At 45.7% G+C, this 11708-nt stretch overlaps 1 long non-coding RNA gene across 1 annotated transcript in view; it reads left to right on the top strand.

Annotated features, from left to right (window-relative positions):
- Positions 1-10543: 10543 nt before the first annotated feature.
- LOC140917699 (uncharacterized) overlaps positions 10544-11708 on the top strand; it is a 32511-nt gene continuing 31346 nt past the window's right edge. Inside the window, exon 1 of the long non-coding RNA XR_012160952.1 lies at positions 10544-10645. This is a non-coding gene — a long non-coding RNA (uncharacterized lncRNA). The remainder of the gene's footprint in view (positions 10646-11708) is intronic.

Here is an 11708-nt window from a genome sequence, read left to right on the forward strand (position 1 = left end):
TGCTCTTGACAGAGTGTGCCTGTTTTAACACAGCCTCTTGCCCCAGGACTAAGACAATGAAGAACCAGCACAAATCCAGCAGCAACCCAGCAAGCAGAGGCCTCACACTGCTATTTATCTTTGTTGTTATTGGTGTATTGTGATAGCACTCCCACCATGCCAGCACCATTCACACACATAGGGAGATGCAGTCTATTTCCCAAAGAGCTCACACAATCTAAGACGACAAGCACAGATGGAGAGAGGTGGAAATGCTATACAGCAGCCTGGTACTTAATGCGGCAGGCCGAGGCCCTGCTCTGATGTAGTTCAAGCAGCTCAGGAGAGTTTCAGCACTGCAAAGGATGAGCCTTAACAAATCCTCAGATGCACCCTGAGCAAGCCCAGTCTGGAAGTAATTGATATGACCCACCTTAAAAAGTCACCCCTTTGGCAGGCTTGCAAATCATAGACAGATTACAGTTGCCTGGGGCTCGGGGAGTAGGTAGCACAGAGCTGGGAAAGAAGAGACAGATTTTACAATCCTAAAGCCAGGTGAATGGTCCTATCCTGTTAGATTCTTTCTGTGGAGACATTCAGCTGCTGAGAGTCCCTGTAAGTGAAAAGGAGGATAAAGCCAAGAAAGTTGCCTAGGGCTGGTCTCCATCTCCTTAAAGGCCAGTTTTCAGAGTAACAGCCATGTTAGTCTGTATTCGCAGAAAGAAAAAGGAGTACTTGTGGCACCTTAGAGACTAACCAATTTATTTGAGCATAAGCTTTCGTGAGCTACAGCACACTTCATTGGAGGGGATGCTCAAATAAATTGTTTAGTCTCTAAGGTGCCACAAGTACTCCTTTTCCTTTCTCCTTACAATGTGTATGATAATCAAGGTGGGCCATTTCCAGCACAAATCCAGGGTTTAACAAGAACGTCTGAGGGGGGCTGAGGGGGTAGGAAAAAACAAGGGGAAATAGGCTTGAATAGAGACTGGGAGTGGCTAAGACATTATGCAAGGTAACCTAAGTTAATTGTATCCAATTTGCAAATGAATTCCAATTCAACAGTCTCTCACTGGAGTCTGGTTTTGAAGTTTTTCTGTTGTAATATCACAACTTTCATGTCTGTAATCGCGTGACCAGAGAGACTGAAGTGTTCTCCGACTGGTTTATGAATGTTATAATTCTTGACATCTGATTTGTGTCCATTTATTCTTTTATATACAGACTGTCCAGTTTGACCAATGGACATGGCAGAAGGGCATTGCTGGCACATGATGGCATATATCACATTGGTGGATGTGCAGGTGAACGAGCCTCTGATAGTGTGGCTGATGTTATTAGGCCCTGTGATGGTGTCCCCTGAATAGATATGTGGGCACAGTTGGCAACAGGCTTTGTTGCAAGGATAGGTTCCTGGGTTAGTGGTTCTGTTCTGTGGTAGGTGGTTGCTGGTGAGTATTTGATTCAGGTTGGGGGGCTGTCTGTAGGCAAGGATTGGCCTGTCTCCCAAGATTTGAGAGAGTGTTGGGTCATCCTTCAGGATAGGTTGTAGATCCTTAAAAATGCGTTGGAGGGGTTTTAGTTGGGGGCTGAAGGTGACGGCTAGTGGCGTTCTGTTATTTTCTTTGTTAGGCCTGTCCTGTAGTAGGTGACTTCTGGGAACTCTTCTGGCTCTATCAATCTGTTTCTTCACTTCTGCAGGTGGGTATTGTAGTTGTAAGAATGCTTGATAGAGATCTTGTAGGTGTTTGTCTCTGTCTGAGGGGTTGGAGCAAATGTGGTTGTATCGCAGAGCTTGGCTGTAGACAATGGATCGTGTGGTGTGGTCAGGGTGAAAGCTGGAGGCATGTAGGTAGGAATAGCGGTCAGTAGGTTTCTGGTATAGGGTGGTGTTTATGTGACCATCGTTTGTTAGCACTGTAGTGTCCAGGAAGTGGATCTCTTGTGTGGACTGGACCAGGCTGAGGTTGATGGTGGGATGGAAATTGTTGCAATCATGGTGGAATTCCTCAAGGGCTTCTTTTCCATGGGTCCAGATGATGAAGATGTCATCAATATAGCGCAAGTAGAGTAGGGGCGTTAGGGGACGAGAGCTGAGGAAGCGTTGTTCTAAATCAGCCATAAAAATGTTGGCATACTGTGGGGCCATGCGGGTACCCATAGCAGTGCCGCTGATTTGAAGGTATACATTGTCCCCAAATGTAAAATAGTTATGGGTACGGACAAAGTCAAAGTTCAGCCACCAGGTTAGCCGTGACATTATCGGGAATAGTGTTCTTGACGGCTCGTAGTCCATCTTTGTGTGGAATGTTGGTGTAGAGGGCTTCTACATCCATAGTGGCCAGGATGGTGTTATCAGGAAGATCACCGATGGATTGTAGTTTCCTCAGGAAGTCAGTGGTGTCTCAAAGGTAGCTTTCAGAGTAACAGCCGTGTTAGTCTGTATTCGCAAAAAGAAAAGGAGTACTTGTGGCACCTTAGAGACTAACCAATTTATTTGAGCATAAGCTTTCGTGAGCTACAACTCACTTCATCGGATGCATCTGATGAAGTGAGCTGTAGCTCACGAAAGCTTATGCTCAAATAAATTGGTTAGTCTCTAAGGTGCCACAAGTACTCCTTTGCTTTCAAAGGTAGCTGGGAGTGCTGGTAGCGTACGGCTTGAGGAGGGAGTCTACATAGCCAGACAATCCTGCTGTTAGGGTGCCAATGCCTGAGATGATGGGGCGCCCAGGATTTCCAGGTTTATGGATCTTGGGTAGTAGATAGAATACACCAGGTTGGGGTTCCAGCGGTGTGTCTGTGCGGATTTGATCTCTGGCTTTTTCAGGGAGTTTCTTGAGCAAATGCTGTAGTTTCTTTTGGTAACTCTCAGTGGGATCAGAGGGTAATGGCTTGTAGAAAGTGGTGTTGGAGAGCTGCTGAGCAGCCTCTTGTTCATATTCCAACCTATTCATGATGACAACAGCACCTCCTTTGTCAGCCTTTTTGATTTTGATGTTAAAGTTGTTTCTGAGGCTGTGGATGGCATTGTGTTCCGCACGGCTGAGGTTGTGGGGCAAGTGATGCTGCTTTTCCACAATTTCAGCCCGTGCACGTCGGCGGAAGCATTCTATGTAGAAGTCCAGTCTGCTGTCTCGACCTTCAGGAGGAGTCCACCTAGAATCCTTCTTTTTGTAGTGTTGGTAGGGAGGTCTCTGTGGATTAGTACGTTGTTCAGAGGTGTGTTGGAAATATTTCTTGAGTCAGAGACGTCGAAAATAGGATTCTAGGTCACCACAGAACTGTATCATGTTCGTGGGGGTGGAGGAGCAGAAGGAGAGGCCCCGAGATAGCACAGCAGAAGCAGCTGTCCTAAGAGTATAGTTGGATAGGTTAACAATATTGCTGGGTAGGTTGAGGGAACCATTGCTGTGGCCCCTTCTGGCATGTAGTAGTTTAGAAAGTTTAGTGTCCTTTTTCTTTTGTAGAGAAGCAAAGTGTGTTGTAAATGGCTTGTCTAGTTTTAGTAAAGTCCAGCCACGAGGAAGTTTGTGTGGAAGGTTGGTTTTTATGAATGAGAGTATCCATTTTTGAGAGCTCATTCTTTATCTTTCCCTGTTTGCTGTAGAGGATGTTGATCAGGTGGTTCCGCAGTTTCTTTGAGAGTGCGTGGCACAAGCTGTCAGCATAGTCTGTGTGGTATGTAGATTGTAATGGATTTTTTACCTTCAGTCCTTTTGGTACGATGTCCATTGGTCAAACTGGACAGTCTCTACGTAAAAGAATAAATGGACACAAATCAGATGTCAAGAATTATAACATTCATAAACCAGTCGGAGAACACTTCAGTCTCTCTGGTCACGCGATTACAGACATGAAAGTTGTGATATTACAACAGAAAAACTTCAAAACCAGACTCCAGCGAGAGACTGTTGAATAGGAATTCATTTGCAAATTGGATACAATTAACTTAAGCTTGAATAGAGACTGGGAGTGGCTAAGTCATTATGCAAGGTAACCTATTTCCCCTTGTTTTTTCCTACCCCCTCGCCCCCCCTCAGACGTTCTTGTTAGACCCTGGATTTGTGCTGGAAATAGCCCACCTTGATTATCATACACATTGTAAGGAGAGTGATCACTTTAGATGAGCTATTACCAGCAGGAGAGTGGGGTGGGGTGATAGAAAACCTTTTGTAGTGGTAAACACCCATTTTTTCATGGTTTGTGTGTATAAAAAGATCTTCTGTACTTTCCACAGTATGCATCCGATGAAGTGAGCTGTAGCTCACGAAAGCTTATGCTCAAATAAATTGGTTAGTCTCTAAGGTGCCACAAGTACTCCTTTTCTTTTAAAGGCCAGTGACCATACAGTTTTCAGCTTCAGCTCAGTGGGAGGCTAAGCTGAGGGAGGTATGAGGAGAAAAAGTGAGTTGTCTGCAGCTGTACCAAATCAGGCTCTGATTTCCTTCTGTCTTCGAAGAGACACTGAGTCAGTGCTTGCATGGAAAGATTCCAAGGCTGCAAGAACTGGCAACAGTACAAACTGCTTGAACTAACTGTTCTCTCTGATGCCACATTGTGCCACTACGCAGGTGTGATGCTCTTGGGGACTATGCCACCAGAGGTGCCATCTTTCAGAGGAGATATGAGATGAACAAATCTCCTAACCCCCTGTGGTCATTAAAGATCTTATAGCACTTTATCGCTGTTAGTCCTAGTGTGCTGGCCAAATTCCATTTGGGTAATTTAATTCTGTCTCCTTAAATACCACCCCCCCGTAGTTTCATCTGCATACATGATCCTTCACTTCTCGTTCTAGAAACTATCATGTTGTGTTGTCCCAGCAGAATAGTTATAGAGTTATTCACATTTTGTGGGGGGTGAATAATCCTTACGCATACAGTATATTGAAAGGGTTCAGGATGAGAGGTGCTGTATACAATTTGGATTATTTATTTGCATTTCTATAGTGGTCATTATTGTAGCCTTATAAAAATAGTAACATATCAATATTTGTCCCCATTTGTTATCTCCTAAACCTGAGTAAGTGCTAGGTTGCATAATTATTCATATCACTGGAGTTGTATATTTTGTACATAATCCTGTGCTCTCTCTGAAAGATTGAACTACCATATCCCTGTAGGTATATCCACACTCTGAACTGTGCATTAATTATAATTATTATTTTTATTGCATTAGCACCTAAGAGCCCTAATAATAGACCAGGACCCCATTTTGTTCACTGTTTCTACAGCTTCTAGCACAAAGTTGGTCTCTTCCCCATAGATCTTATCTTGTCAGGCTTGAAACAAAGATAGATCTCTGGGAATCAGTATTAAAGCATTCAGAATTATTACCCATGATGGGCAATCACTCATTACCGAGTATAATCATCTTCCATGGGAGTTATGGGTCCTCAGGTGGCTAATAAGGCCAATCCTTGAACCACAAGTTCTATTACAATGAGGGCAGATGTTTTCAGGCTCAGCAGGAGGCTGTTGACAATGACTGGAAACCAGTCTCTCCTTCCTCCTGCACCTCTTGTCCTCTTTGGCTTGTCAGCGAGCACATTCAAAATGCAGGGGACCATCACGTAGAACTTCATTCCATTTTAAGCGATCCTGGGCAAGTGTCTCCCAAGTGTCAATATTACACTTTTTTAGGTTGTCCTTCAGCAAGTCCTTATAATGCTTCCGTTGTCCACCCACGTTATAGTACCCTTCTTTCAGTTGAGAGAATTGGACCTGTTTTGGGAGGTGATGGTCTGGCATCTGGACAATGTGACCAGTCCAGCAGAATTGATGATGGATTATCTTTGCCTTGATACTGGTGGTTTTGCCTCTTCCAGGACATTAATATTGGTGCACCTGTCTTCCCATTTGATCTTCAGAATCTTACAAAGGCAGCGTTGATGGTGCCTCTCAAGAACTTTCAAGTGGTGTGTATAAGTTGTCCAAGTTTCCGACCCATACAACAGGGTTGGGTGAATAACGGCTGGATAAACAAGAAGCCTGGTGTCTGTTCGAAAGTTGTGATCTTTAAAAACCCTGTGCCGCAATCGAGAAAAAGCTACACTGGCACAGCTCAGGAGATGTTGAATTTCTGCCTTGGATGAAAGATGACTTCCAAGTTAGAGGAAATGATCTACATTCTCCAGTGCCACTCCATTGATTTTGATAGATGGGGCATGCAATACCTCAGCTGGAGAGGGCTGATACAGCATTTAGTCTTCTTGATATTAAGAGTGAAACTAAGACATGCATAAGCATCGGCAAACACATTCAAGATAGTTTGAAGATCTTTCTCAGAGTGGGCAAAGATTGCGTTGTCATCAGCATACTGAAGTTCCACAATAAATGTCGTGGAAATCTCTCTCTTGCTCTCTTGGCTTTCAGCCTGCTAAGCCTAAACAGCTTTCCATTCATTCTGTACATAATTTCAATGCCAGTTGAAAAAATAAAAAATCATTACCCATAACCTGTATATAAATATTGTATATGTAGACAGTCTGCATTGATTCCTGCTGCTCCGCACTGTCTTCAAGGGGATTTGCATCTGACTGTCAGAGTAGAATTAGGTACTACATAGAGATGATATAACAGGGTGGTTGGGCTCTAAAGAGCTGCAAGGATATGATGTCACTGAGGCCTATTCTAATACCATCATAAACCATAATCTCTCCCCCTCACCTCATTTCCCTACATCAGAGGTTTAGAAGCTCAGTATCAAACGTAATGCCTGATACTTGTTCTCAAATAATTAAATAAAAGAGTAGATTCTCCACATCTCACGCACCTTTCCAGCTCCTGCACAGATCAGGAGGATGTCCAGTCAGTGTTTGGATCAGACCCGGATTTAGCCTCATCCCAGGCAGCAATTCAAAGCATGAAGTTTAAAATGGAAATGGCTGCTCTTTAATCCTACTGGTCTGCTGCATGGGACTTTTCTAGTGGAATTGTCTGGGGATATCCAGTGGGCTGGATTCTCTACAACCTGTCATTATACTGTTACAGGAAACAATACATGGTTTGACCAACAAGAGAGAAGATGGGGCTGGGTTGGGCTGGAAAGCCCCCAAGACAAGAGCCTATCACCCAGTCCTGCCTGCTCCCTCTGCCTGCTGCAGGCAGGAGATAAGGTGTTGAAACAGAGCCTTCCACAGAGGATGTCATGAGTTTGCTACAGACGCTTTTCCCATTCCACAGTAGGTGGTGATGCTCCTCTTCTTTTACAGAAAGAACTTACCATTCCTTCCCTGGGGTGTGTGTGGGGGGGTGCACCTGCCCTACAAACAAAGAGATTGTTTTCCATGGTGTAGCACTCAGCCCAATGTGTGCAGACTTCTGTGTGGTGAAACTCCCTTCCCCTTTGACTCCTATCCTGAGGGTTGTGAAAGCCTCGCCTTGCTGCATAGAGGGGGTCGGCACAAGAACTTTCTCACAAGCTGTTCTCTGATCCCAGCACTTCCCCTTTCACCATAAAACATGAGCCTTACTTACTGAGCTCCTCAGCTTTGGTGGGAAGAACTGGTCTGAATTCAAATGTGATCCATCGCTGGATTTCAGAGCTGACCCTTCCTCCTCGAGTTGAACTCAAATCACATATCCAAACACTCCTGAGCATTGTGGTTTGGTCCCACCTCTAGTGCTAGCCGAAAGGAGACAACAGCTGAGATGATAAACAAAGACACCATCATTTTACTAAAAGCCTGCCAGGGAAGCAACTGCTCTTCTTGCATACAGGCAGCATTCTGTGCTCAGCATTCTGTGCTCACTCTGTGACAGTACCCTGGCACAAAGCAGCCATAAACCCATGGGTGGCACGTAATGAAGGCTGGGTAAGGCTAAGCCTCCCCAAACCTCATGCTGCCTGGGGGGAGCAGTGGTGGATTTGGGGCCCATGGAAAAATCTCCCCCCTGTCATGGCCCCAGGGCTGGAAGAGCTCTCACTCCCCACCACAGCAGGGGCACAGAGCTTTTCCAGTCTCAGGGACAGAGCTGGGCCGAGGGGGACGGAAAGGAGTGAGCAGGGGCAGGGCCTCGGGGCAAAGGCAGAGGGGAGGCAGAATGGGGTGGGGTCATGGGTGAGCTGAGGGGGAACTGCAAGCAGTGGTGGGGCCTGAGCCAGAAGAGGTGGGGAAGGGGACTAGCCTCTCCAAGGGGAAACTTCACCCGCCGCCCACGCCCATGCAATACAACTGGAGGTTACAGGGATTTCTCCCTGCACTTGTGAATGAAGATGGTGGTGTAGTGACTGCTATGCCATTTCCTTCCTGCTGCCCAGTGTAGAGGTTATGGCCAGGATGCCACTGAGCCCCAGTTGGCAAAACAGCTTCTTGGGGCTGTGAGCAGTCAAAACAGCTTGATCAGGGACCAGCCTGCCTGGGATAACAGCAGTCTCAGGGTAGGGGCAATCATAGATAGTTTTTTAAAGTCATTTTCCCCCCAAATCTTCCTTTCAGGAGAATGTGTGTCCTATTATTTCAGCAGTTACATTTTTTGCCCATCAGTATCACTACTTGGAGCTTAAAAATAACCCACCTTATTTGTAGCTCCAAGATGTCCCCTCCTCATGTGAGGAAACTTGGGGTGGAGGTAAAGTTTTCCAGAACATATATTATTAATATACAGGAAGGTTTCCCCCCTGATACAATGACTTTTTATAAAAAAACTCCCAGAGCTACTTCTGCATCTCCAATATTTAGCTGAGTTGATTATTTTTGTCTTTAGCACCTTGTAACTTGGCTGGATGATTTTTCTCTGGAGTGGATTATGTCACTGGACTGAAGTTTCTACATTTTTTATATTATTGTTAATGTGATTATTTGGCTTATACTGTGTGGTTGGTATGCATGGCACTTTAGACATCTAAGGAAATGAGGTTCTTTCCCCCAAGGAGTTTGCAATCTACATTACAGAGATAATTAATGAATAATTAAAATAAAGCTTGACAATACTCCATAGGCAGAGAGAGGTAGTTCCCATGTACCACTCTTGTAACTAGACCATCAATATTGATCCGATGCAGCCAGTTTAAAGCCAACCGCATGTGGCGGTTCTGAATGTCTACCTCTTTCAATGCACACAGGGCCTAACTCTCAGCTGCCATAAATTGGTGTAGCACCATTGAGTTCAGTGGAGTTACACTAATTTACACCAGTTCAGAATCTGCACTTCTTCTGTCCTTATGTCTCAATTTGCTGAGGCCAGTTGTGTGACAGATCCCCAAAATGTGGGAGAGTAGCACAGGAAGCTCAACAAAAATGCCGGCTCAATTGCTAATTAACATTTTCTCTAAGCCTCCGTTTTGTGACTATGTTTCTGTTGTAAGTTACTGACACAATGACAAAAGGGAACAAACACCAGATTAACATGGGACTGAGGTAAATTTGGGTCTAAATGGAAGTTTGTGACTGGGAGAGATTTTAGGCCTTGCTCGGATTTCTAAGTCATACTGACTGTGTAGATTGGGATCTGTCATATGCGGTAGGAGAACACCCCCAGCTGGACAAAGACTTAATAGTCAGTAATATTCATTAATCATGGAAACCTTTAGTTCTCTATGCAGCAACTGGGGAAAGAAAAACAAGAAGTTGGGGGAGGATGGAGAGATGAGCATCTTTTCAATCATGAGAGAGGAGTACGGCAACAGCATTCTGGACCATCCCTTATATTTAGAAAGTAGGGGCCAAGTATAGCAGTGGCATACAATAAACGGTGGTGAAAGTTACACCGCAGGTTTAAGTTGGACTCCTAAAATGGGTGTAATGGGGCCAAATGCTGGCCCTATTAAGCTCAGGTGGCACAAAGTGGCCAGATTCCAGCTATAATTAGCCAGCAGGGAAATCCTCTTGTGAAGCCAGGTGCTATGTCTGCTACCCACCACCATTTGTCAGTGCTGGGGAGAGAACATAGCAGAGCTACATTGTGTAAGGCAGTGGCTCTCCTCTGTGCAAGGCAGTAGCTCTCAACCTTTTCAGACTACTGTACCTCTTTGAGGAGTCTGATTTGTCCTGCATACCCCCAAAGTTTCACCTCACTTAAAAACTACTTGCTTACAATATCAGACCTAAAAGTACAAAAGTGTCCCAGCACACTGTTACTGAAAAATTGCTCACTTTCCCACTGTTACCATATAGTTATAAAATAAATCAATTGGAATATAAATATTGTACATTTCAGTGTACCGTATATACAGCAGTTTAAACAAGCCATTTTCTGTATGAAATTTTAGTTTGTACTGACTTCACTAGTGCTTTTTATGTAGCCTGTTTTTAAACTAGGCAAATATCTAGATGAGTTGATGTGCCCTGTGGAAGACCTCTGCGTACCCCCAGTGGTATGCGGATCCCTGCTTGAGAACACTGGTGTAAGGGGATTGTTGCCCCCTTACTGAAACTTAGTTAGTGGGGCTTTTTGGTTGGCCTCTCCCACTATCAAAAGAAAGGGGAAGGGTTAATGAGAAATCAGGATCCTGAGACTGACAGTCCCCAGGGCCAATGGGGAGAGGCCAATGCTCCAGGTCAGCCTAATTGACAGGCAGGCAGGCAGACCAATGAGGGAGTCAGGAGCCCTGACCAGCTGTGCTGATGGAGAGCTGGGGTTGAGCGACAGCGGGGAGATGTGGGCCCAGAGCTGGGGCGTGGATGTCCACTGTGCCACAAGTAACACAGGAGCCGAGCGTGGTGAGCAGCTGGGGAGAGCGAGGGGGGACCCTGGGCAGTGAGGGCCCAGAGGAGGGAGATGTCACTAGACAAGAAATCTTGTAGGCCGGACTTGGAGGAGGGGGGTTGTGACCCCGATGGGAGGGCCGATGCTGGGAATAAAGGGTCCTACCACCTAGAGCCTGAGGGTGCGTGACCGCTGCCAGAGCGGGTGTCTGACCTCTGCTATCACTGCAGCACAGCCAGGACCTGGGACGTGTGAGGAACAGACTGAACTTTCCTTATGTCCCAAAGACTGCTGTTTGTGGATTCCCTGTGCTCACATGGCAGGGTTACTTGTTTCCTTTAACCTTTTCCATTTCCCCCCCCCTTACAGTTGTTTAATAAATTGTATTTGCTTTGAACTGTATGTAATGGACAGTGGTTCAGGGAAGCATCCAGTGAGAAGAGAATACCCCAGAGTGGGGATACCCTAGCCCCTGCTGTAAGTGACCACAACAAGACTGGGGGTTCAGCCTCCCAGGAATCCTGGGCCCAGCCTGGTTGAGGTTACAAGGACTCTGCTGCATGGAAGAGTGGAAAGGAAGTCCTCGAAGCCAGGCCGGCCTCCATTTAAAAGGAGTGGAAAGGAGGACTCAGATCCGTTCGCTAGCCAATTCCACCTGGGTAGTGTATAAGCCAGGAAAGTTCCCCATAATAGCAGGACCATCCCCTGCACTTACATCTGGTCACATAAAGGCTGTATACCAATGGTATAACATCCCCACATGTAGGCAGCTGGCCTGGCTCCCCAGCCCATGAAGGTCTCCGTACCACACCCAGCCTTTTCAGATCCTTCCTTCAGAGCAGTTTTAGTCTTAAACTTAAAACATCAAAACAAAGCTGTTCTTCTACCCACCACAGACTTCAGCTTGCAGAGGCTTTCCCCCTTACCTCTTTTAGTGCTGAAAGGAGAAGAGACCACCCTAATCTTCCCTTTCCGTCAATCCCCCTGCTTCAGCACCAATTACAAGAACCCATCTCCCTCCTGCAGATCTCACCAACTGAGCTCTCTCAGCCCTTTATAGGGTTCACTGGATGCTTT

Source organism: Lepidochelys kempii, chromosome 9, assembly GCF_965140265.1.
Source record: "Lepidochelys kempii isolate rLepKem1 chromosome 9, rLepKem1.hap2, whole genome shotgun sequence".
NCBI lineage: Eukaryota > Metazoa > Chordata > Testudines > Cheloniidae > Lepidochelys > Lepidochelys kempii.